Source organism: Pleurodeles waltl, chromosome 3_1 (assembly GCF_031143425.1).
Source record: "Pleurodeles waltl isolate 20211129_DDA chromosome 3_1, aPleWal1.hap1.20221129, whole genome shotgun sequence".
NCBI classification, from domain to species: Eukaryota; Metazoa; Chordata; class Amphibia; order Caudata; family Salamandridae; genus Pleurodeles; species Pleurodeles waltl.
The window spans coordinates 1136395367-1136405852 of NC_090440.1; positions in this window are offsets into that span (position 1 = coordinate 1136395367).

A 10486-nucleotide genomic window follows, 5' to 3' on the forward strand; every position below is an offset into this window, starting at 1 on the left:
TTGTGAACCAACTGACCATTTATAGGAGCCAAGCTTACACCATCTAAATCCAACACTAGGGTAATACCTCCCTTTTCTGGCCCCCTATACTGACGAGTACGTAATTCAAAAGCAATAAGTTGGTCCACCAATGACTTATCAAAAAACTCGATTGAAATTACATCATAGTTCAACCCCAAAGGGCACCATCTCTTTGCTTTGGAAATGTCCGAAAGTATAAACGAAAGGCAATTCTGTCGGAAACGTAACCAGTGGGTAACCTTATTGATCCGTGACTCATGATCCTCAACAGCCCCTGGTGGCAACTTCGGGACATAGTTCAGAAAAAAGGTGTTATTCCCGCACTTAATGCCTAAGTTAGCATCAAAGGAGGTACCGACCCCCTTGCCTACTGATTTAGTAATAGTTTTGCATCTCCTAAGTATTTGACTGCTCGGAGGGACAGCAGGGCTAACAATATTGGCAGCACAATTTTCCATGGAGGCCCCATTCGTAGAAAAACTGTTGGAACCCAACCGCTCACTTGTAGGATAATCTACGGGGTATAATTGGTTGACCTCTGTATCAGCCATATAAATCCCCTTACTATGGGGGGGGATTGGCTGATCCACCATGTACAGTAGTGGTGGATGGGATTGATTCAACCGTCTTAATTCCTCCCTTTCCAATCACCCCTACCTGTTGGCATTTACATCCACATTGAAACATCATTTTCCTCTGCAAAACATTTGCTAACTGCAATACCAGGCTCCTAACTTCGTCAACTTTCTGCAAGATAAGGGACACACTGGCTTCACTAACAGGTTGCTCCGAACCAATGGTGGTGATAGAAGTGTTCAATAAAATGGCATCCTCAATATCTGGCTCAACCTTAGGATGTTCATGAACTAAATGTAAATCGCCCTCCTCAGTCAGGGGCCCAAACCGATTTCTACAAGGTATTTTGGGAACCAGCCTTATCTCAGGGCTCAGTGGAAACGGTATGCTTATTGCATCTTCTACTTGGGAAACCCCCTGTCTAGGCAAAAAAGTAGTAGCACTACCCACAATTCCCTGGGAAGGAGGATGAATGGTATTGTTTAGGTTAGACAAATTCCCTCCTCTATCAACCTGAATAACAGAGTCAGAGGTTTGACCCCTCTTCTTCTTTTTATTAAAAAACTCTTGGATCCTCCTAGGTTGTGACAAAGCCTTCTTTGAGGGCAGGGCTCCCTTGGTATCCATTTCGCTATTCAAGATGGCCTCCACTTCCTCAAAAAGCAGGTCTATCTCATCAAGAGATTTGGGGCACATCCTATAGCCGAGTTAACTAGTTTCCTGGGGCGCTTTTGTTGTTTTTTGGTGTCATTCAGGGGCACTGGTAAATCAGCAGCCTTCCTCTTTCCCATGGAATCAAGGGTAATGTAAGGCAGCCCAGAATATAAAAAAAAACAGCTCTTACTTGTTGGTTGAATCCTCTGCAAAGAAATTAGGCCCGTCCTGGCCTTGATCACGAGGGGCGCGTCAAGTAATTGCAGCAGGGATTCCAGGGCAAGCCGGGAGCTGAAGTCCTTCCCTGGCGTCAGAGGGAGCACACGCGTCCCGCGAGGGGCCCGTCAATTAAATAGCAGCAGGGAGTCCAAGGCAAGCCGGGAGCTGAAGTCCTTCCCCGGCGTCAGAGGCAGCACACGTGTCCCGCGAGGGGCGCGTCAATTAATAGCAGCAGAGAGTCCAGGTCAGCAGGGAGTCCAGGGCAAGCCGGGAGCTGAAGTCCTTCCCCAGCGTCAGAGGCAGCACCCAAACTGCATGTTTCCCCGATGCATTTCTACGTCATGCTCCACCACAAACACCAATGCCAGCAAAGATGAAGACGGTGAGTACAGCCACCAAGTACACAGGGGGAGGGCAAATGAGAGTGACACACACACTCACAACACACATCCCACACACATACACACCATACACACAACCAACTGCACAAGAAAATAAATTTGTCCATGATAATCGGCAAAATAATGCAAGGACAACAGGAATTGACTACAGTGATTGTAAAAAAATCAACATAAAAAATCATAAGTCTATGTGGCAATGCTAAAGATATTTACAAATGTACAAAAAAGGGATACTGCCCCGTCAATAGTTCACAGCAGCCACAAGGCCACTGGGCAAAGTCCAAGGCCCCACTCGATCCCTGCACTAATACGGAGAGAACACTGCAGGGGCATCAGTTGGCAAATAGGCAGGCACCTAAGGGGGAGGAGAGAGCACCTCAGCCGGATGCGGAAACAAGACAAATGGTTCTGGAGGGGGCAACACGCCCTGTGCTCTGTCCTGGGGAGTGCAAGGCCACAGTCTCTCAGGTGGGTGACTTGCCCACTGGTTCTGGAGGGGACAACATGCCCTGTGCTTGGTCCTGGGGAGTGCAAGGCCACAGTCTCTCAGGTGTGTGTCTTCCCCACTGATTCTGGAGGGAGCAACATGCCCTGTGCTTTGTCCTGGGGAGTGCAAGGCCACAGTCTCTCAGGTGGGTGACTTGCCTACTGGTTATGGAGGGAGCAACATGCCCTGTGTTTTGTCCTGGGGAGTGCAAGGCCACAGTCTCTCAGGTGGGTGACTTGCCCGCTGGTTCTGGAGGGAGCAACATGCCCTGTGCTTTGTCCTGGGGAGTGCAAAGCCACAGTCTCTCAGGTGGCTGACTTGCCCACTGGTTCTGGAGGGGGCAACAAGCCCTGTGCTTGGTCCTGGGGAGTGCAAGGCTACAGTCTCTCAGATGAGTGACTTGCCCACTGGTGCTGGAGAGGGTACCATGCCTTGTGCTTTGTCCTGGGGAGTGCAAGGCCACAGTCTCTCAGGTGGGTGAATATCCACTGGTTCTGGTGGGGGCAGGTCGCACAGCAGCCCATGAAGGCTTGACTATATGGTGTCCGCCAGGGTTGATGGCTGCACTGAGGTGGTCGTTGTGGGAGGCTCCTGCTCAGCCCCTGCACCCTCCGATGGCTGCACTGTGGTAGTGGTGGTTGTGGGAGGCTCCTGCTCAGCCCCTGCACCCTCCAGTGGCTGCACAGTGGTGGTGGTTGTGGGAGGCTCCTGCTCAGGCCCTGCACCCTCCAGTCACTGCACTATGGTGGTGGTGGTTGTGGGGGCACCTGCTCAGCCCCTGCACCCTCTAATGGCTGCACTGTGGTGGTGGTTGTAGGAGGCTCTTGCTCCGCCCCTGCACCCTCCGATGGCTGCACTGAGGTGGTGGTTGTGGGAGGCTCATGCTCAGCCCCTGCATTCTCTGATGGCTGCACAACCACGGCTGGCGGTGGGCTCTGTGACAGCTGCTGGTGCAGGCTCCTTCCCCTTGTTGGTGGCTGGTGCAGGCTCCTTCCCCTCTCTTAGGAGCTTGCGCAGACTCCTTTCCCTTCTTGGTGGCTGGTGCAGGCTCCTTCCCCTTCAGTATTTGTGGCCTAGTATCCTTTCCGCAAGGAGTAGGTGATTCTGAAACTGGGGGGTACGGAAGAGGTCAATCAGGGAAAGGAAAAGCTTTTAGAGACATTGGGGCGGGAAGAGGGAGAAGTAATGGGAGTGGAGGATGAGGGAGTGGTTGTTGGAGGTGTTTGCCTGCTGGATTTGGGTGCAGGTGCATGGGTTGTATGCTATTGTCAAGTGGATGGCTGTTGGGTGTCTGAGTGCTTGTGTTTGTATACATTAGGGGGGGGACAGCCACGGTGGGAGAGGACACAGGGGACATGTGCATGTGGTGCTTGTGTTTGCCTGTTACACTCTTGGGTGTTGTCTTGTGTGCATGCTTGTCTGCCTGTGTGCTTGGGGTGGGTTGGGGTTGAGGATAATGGGACTGGGAAGTGGAAGTTGGAGGGGGGACGGTAGAAACAGGGACAATAGCTGACATCAGAGAGGAGGCCAGAGCCTGTATCGATCTCTGTTGGGCCGCCAATCCACAGTGAATGCCCTTCAGGAATGCATTAGATTGCTGCATCTGGGCTGCCAGCACCTGAATGGCATTCAAAAAGTTTGTTTGCCCTACAGAGATGGATCTCAGGAGGTTAATAGCCTCCTCACACAGGACAGCAGGGCTCACTGGGGCAGGGCCTCAGGTGTCTGGGGCGAAGGAGATGCCCACCCTCCTGGATGAGTGGGCACAGGCAACTGGCTGAGTGGCTGCTGGGAGGGCAGTGCTAGTATGGGGGTGGTGGCTGTACCTGTAGCTGGGTGGTCACAGAAGTGTCCGCCACCACCAGGGAGCTCCCAAAGGAGGAGGTACCAGAGTCTGTTTTGTCCCCTCCAGTTTCCACCATGGTGCTCCCCTCGTCCTCTTTTCCACTGGTACCCTCAGCGTCGGTGGACTCTGCCTCCAGGGTCCTGTGGGATGCAGCTCCCTCGGTCGCTGGTGACTCTGCTCCTCCACCAGATGATGCTAATGCACATAAGGACAGGATGACAAAACAAGAAAGGGGGGAGAGAGACAAAGGATACACTGGGTCAATGACTGCACCAACACCACCGCTCGCGTACACATCACCCTCACACACAGGCTACAGGCATACGCACTATACATTGCACTACCAGTGATATTGCTAGCCACCAAGACATGAGGAGGAGCACACAACGCCAACTGCAGCACACCTGGGACCCACGAAGCCCTGACCAGTAGTGGATGCTAACAAGCTAGGTAGGCAGTATTTCCCCTTCAGACCCTTAGCCACCAGAGGACCTACGCTGCTATGTCTGGCTTGGCCTAGGGTCACCCACTGACACACAACCACCACCCGATGGTAGCCACTGTACTCACACCCTTGTGGCTGCTGTGATGCCCTCAAGCGCCCCTCCAGGTCAGGATAGGCCAATGACAGTATGCAAGCCATCAGGGCGGTCAGGGTCTGACGGGCACCCCTTCCTCATTGGGAGGCCATCCACAGCTTGGCATCCGCTGTCAACCGTGCCCAATGTCTCAGTTCCTCCCACTGTTTCCGACAGTGGGTGCTCCGCCTGCCATAGATCCCCAGGGCCCACACATCTTTGGCGATGGCACACTGTATTCCCTTCTTTTGATGGGTGCTGACCTGCAGAGGCTATACAGACAGGAAAACACCATTAGACAAACAGTCCAGCCAGTAACACGAATGGTCCACCATACCCTTTTCCATCACCATTGGCACACACATAGCCCAGAACACAACGTGTACCCAGCCAAGAGGACATCCCTCCCCCCTGACATGATGCCTTCCCACACAACTACATGCATTCATGCCACATGCATTGTGTCCACAGTGTACTCACCAGTTGGTCTGGAGGCCCATACAGCAGTCTGTACTGAGGTAGGACCCCATCTACTAGCCTCTCCAACTCCTCCGAAGTGAAGGCTAGGGCCCTTTCCCCAGTCACACAGGCCATGGTAGGTTCCAGACACAGGTCACAGCAGCACATGCAGTGTAGGCCCTCTCCTATGGAAGATCAGGAAACAAGTGAGGAACACGATAGAAAATGGCAGTCACGTCCGCGGCGGTGCATACCGTCACCGCCGGCTTAGATCACCATTGGCCACTGTACCCAATAGGGCCCAATAATAACCAATGAGGAGTTGCACGGCGGTACCTGACCGCCTACCGCCATGGCGCACAACATCAGCTGCATTACCTCATTTCCACCTGTCCCTCCACACAGGACAGGTGGACGCCATTTCAGGTGTCACAGGATAAATAGGTATATACTAGACAAATTGCACTGTCCCATTACATGTTTACAAATTGTGGACTACTGTTGTGGCTCTATTGTTCAGTTTGTGATGGCCTCCTTACTCTTTTGTCCCTTAAATACTTACCGCTGCAAAAGAATAGGAGATGAAGACATGCTCCTGTGTACAGACCCCTGGTGGACTTGGCTACACTGGAGGACAGGCACATTATCTTCACCCATAGACAGGACAGGGCCACAATCACAGAGCTGTGTGCCCAATTGGAGCCTGATCTGATATCTGATATCCGTCACCTCACTGGGATCCCCCCTCTTGTGCAAGTGCCATCAGTTCTCCATTTCCTGGCAACTGGTTCATTCCAAGTGACAGTGAACTTGGCAGCAGGATTGTCACAGCCAATGATCTCAAAAGTGCTGACAAGAGTCTTGTCTGCCCTGATGAAACACATTTTCAGCTACATTGTATTTCCCAAGGGTGAGGATTTGGGCACTGTGAATGCCGTTTTTTATGTAATGGAACATATCCCCAATATAATTGGGGTGATTCACGGAACACATATTAGATTTGTCTCACCCCGCCAGAAAGAACAGGTGTTCAGGAATCGTAAGAACTTCCACTCCATGAATGTGCAGATGGTGTGCTTGGCGGACCAGTACATATCCCACGTCAGTGCTAAGTATCCAGGGTTGGTGCAGGATGCCTTTATCCTGAGGAATAGCAGCATCTCAAATGTGATGGCCCAACTACAGAGGCACAGTGTGTGGCTAATGGGTGAGCCCTGGTTCCCACCCATTATATGTTGGTGTATGCCTATGGTGTGGGCCATATAGGATAGTGTGTGGCTAAATGTTGTCCCTCAGTATTTGCAGGTGACTCTGGTTACCCAAACCTATCATGGCTGCTGACCCCAGTAAGGAATCCCAGGACCAGGGCAGAGGAACGGTACAATGAGGCCCATGGGCGGACTAGGAGGGTGATCGAACGCACCTTCGGCCTCCTGAAGGCCAGGTTCCGGTGCCTCCATATGACAGGTGGTTCCATATTCTACTCACCGAAGAAGGTGTGCCAGATCATCATCTCTTGCTCGATGCTTCACACCAGGTGCCTTTTCTGCAGTAGGATGGTCCAGATGACGGTGTTGTGGCATCTGTGGAGACTGTGGAGCCTGTGGACAGTGATGAGGAGGAAGCTGAGGAAGAAGACAACGACAACAGGGAGTCAGTCATACAGCAATATTTCCAGTGACACACAGGTGAGAAAATTTTATTTTTTCCCATTACATTCACTGTCACACGTCTTCCTCTATCCTGTGTGTAATTTCATAGCATTATTTGGTAACTGAGTTGTTCCTTTCCATTACGGTTTCACAGGTGTGGTTACCAACGTGTGTCATCTGCATGCATCCTTCAAGGACTTGTGATGTGTGACATAGGTATGTTGCCTTTACAAGTAGAAACGCATTTTGACACTGTCATTGATAATACATATTACCAAATCATAGACTTACTCCAGATTGTTTTGTGGTTCAAGGGTGTTTATTGAAGTGCTCAAAAATGGAGGGGGGTTGTAAAATGGTGAGGGGTGATGGTGGAGGAATGTCCATGGCAGAGTCCAGTCTATTAGTCTCACAGGTACACTGCCCATCTGGGCATAGGAAGTGGAGCTGGGGCAGTTTAAGTATGGACAGGGTAACAAAGTGGGACAGTGGGAGGACAATCAGGGTGATCTCATTTCCTGGCGGGGGTTTTGTCATCTTGCTCTGTTCTGTTCCTGGATCTCAGGGCCCGCTTGCGTGGTGGTTGTCCGTCTGCAGGGGTGGGGTGCTGGTGTGGTGGTCCTGTGGCGGGGCGTCCTGTCCACTAGCGCCGGAGGAGGTGGTGGGAAGTTCATCGTTCTGGCTAGTGTCAGGGGCCCCTTGGAGTGCCACGGTGTCCCTCAAGGTCTTCTGCATGTCCTTCAGCACCCCTACGATGGTGCCCAGGGTGGAGCTGATGGTCCTGTGCTCCTCCCTGAACCCCAAATACTGGTCCTCCCGCAGGCGCTGGGTCTCCTGAAACCTGACCAGGACCGTCGCCATTGTCTCCTGGGAGTGGTGGTATGCTCCCATGATGGAGGAGAGGGCCTCGTGGAGATTGATTTCCCTTGGCCTGTCTGCCCCCTGTCGCACAGCAGCCCTCCCAGTTCCCCTGTGTGCCTGTGCCTCCGTCCTCTGGACCGTTTGCCCACAACCACTGCCCCCAGGTCCCTGTTGTTGTTGGGGTGGTGGGTTTTCCTGGGTTCCCTGTAGTGGTGGACACACTGCTGATTGACCTGTCCTGGGTACGGAGGTTTGGGCCCGCTGGGTGGGTGCTGTGCTGGTGTTACCAGAGGGTGGAAGGTCAGTGTTGGGCTGTGCCTGTGCAAGGGGAACCGACTGTCCCGAGGCCCACGATGGTCTGGGCTGGTCATCAGGATCCAGTAGGGCAGAGCTGCTATCGTCACTGTGGGCCTCTTCTGTGGGTGGAGTGGAGTTGTCTGGACCCTCCGGGATGGTGAAGGTCCTTCGTGATCCTGCAGGGGCATAAGGGCATGATTATTGCATGTGTGTGTGTCATGGGGTCCAATTGGTGGCTCACCGTGTACCCCAGTGTAAGCATTCCTGTGTAGGGGCTTGTGTGATGATGGTTGGGGGGGTGTTCTGGGTATGTGCAGTGAGCATGCTTTAGTGATGGGTGTCCATGCTTAGTTGTGTCATGCAGGGCTTGGTGTTGGTATGTGTGGTTTGTGTTATGAGTACATTAGTGAGGATTTGGAGTGATAGGGGAGGGGGTGAGGGTGGGGGTGTGTGATAGCATGCAGGTAGAGTGGGGGATATGAAAGTTAAGAATTGACTTACCAGTGTCCATTCCTCCACCGACTCCTCCGAGGCCCTCTGGATGCATGATGGTCAAGACTTGCTCCTCCCATGTTGTTAGTTGTGGGGGAGGAGGTGGGGGTCCGCCGCTAGTCCGCTGAACCGCAATGTTGTGCCTGGAGACCACGGAACGCACCTTCCCCCGTAGGTCGTTCCACCTCTTCCTGATGTCCTCCCGATTTCTTGGATGCTGTCCCAAAGCATTGACCCTGTCCATTATTCTGCACCACAGCTCCATCTTCCTGGCTATGGATGTGTGCTGCACCTGTGAGCCAAATAGCTGTGGCTCTACCCGTAGGATTTCCTCCACCATGACCCGGAGCTCCTCCTCAGAAAAGCGGGTGTGTCTTTGGCGTGACATGGGGTGGTGTGGGTGATGTGTGGGGTGGTGTATGTGTTGATGAGTGTGGTGATGTGTGGTGGTGTGTGGTGTTTTGTGCGTGGAAGTAGTGTGGGTGATGATGTTGTGTGCCTCTGTGTGGTGGGATTGTCTAATCTGTGCTATCTCTCTGGCCTTCGTGTCTGATTTTTGGTCATAGGGGTTTGTGGGTGATATGGGTGTGTGTTTTATATTGTATTGGGTGTGTGGGAGTGGTGTTTGTATGTGTATCAGGTGTGTGTATTTGGAATTGTCCAATGTGGCGGTGTTTTGGAGATGTGTGTGTATTTTGAGCGCGGCGGTGTGTACCGCCAATGGAATACCGCGGTTGAAAGACTGCCGCGTGGATTCGTTGGTCGTAATAGCATGGGCGTGTTTCTGTTGGCTTGGAGGTGGAGGTTTTGTTTTCGCCAGTTTAACACTGACCTTTGGTGTGGTGGACTTGTGTGGGTGTCTGAATTTCGGCGGATTCCGAGATGTGGGTCATAATAGCTGTGGCGGAATTCTGCGGCCGCGGCGGTGTATTGGCGGTTTTCTGCATGGCGGTAAGCGCCTTTTACCGCCAATGTTGTAATGACCCCCTTAGTTTTGCCTGCTGCACTAGCCAGTTACTTATCAATCCACAAAACCATACTGAACCATACGCTTCAAATAGGCAAGGGTGTTTGCACTGCTGCGGCAGACTGTGCTGCACTGAAATTTCCTGGGTTTTGCCTGCTCTGTGTCAGTAGGAAGCCTGTACTGCTGCTCAAGTGTCAGGAAGGAAAGCTTCCACTGTTGTTACCATGTTATATCTGTTCAACGAAGACCGGAACTCGCACTTCTGCCCATTCTGTACCTCCTGCAGGAGGAATGGAAGCTTGCACTGCTGATGCCCAGGTGTACCTGTTTAAAGGATGCTGTGGTGTACTTCGTCTGTAAAGATGGAAAGTGTGACAACTGATGCACCGAGAGAGGGAAACTTGCATTGCTAAGCCCAGCTGTGCCTACTCTGTGAGTGATGCTTCGTTGCTTCTGGTGAGTGGTACCTATACTTTAGGGAGGAAAGCTTGTTTTTTCATGATTCAGAAACATTAATTACATTCACTGTCTTTTGGCACCGTACGGGTGCATCTGGCTTTGAGTTCAAACGGCCATAATCGCATCAATTGAGCATTTTTAAAGTTGCGAGAAAGGGCACAATCTTTCTCAAAGAAGAATACTCAATTTATATGTGCATGTTGATGATATAGTAGGGCCAGGAGATGATAGTACTTAAACAACAGGTTGTGCAAAACTCTGTGTATTCTTTTTCCAGAAAATCTGTCTCATATTTAGGAATCTTCTAGACAGCTCTCAAATACTTTTTACATGTTTTCATTTTGTATGTGCTACTTTATGTTATATTTAAAAGGGGGGAAATACTGGATTGTGATGAATTGCAGGACGTGCCTTGGCAGGTAAATATTGGCCAAATCAGTGGTCAGAGCTTTAGTCCTCTTAACCCCTTAGCTGCTGGGCCTTCCTCTCCCCGCCCAGTGCTGAGCCCTTTTTGGTT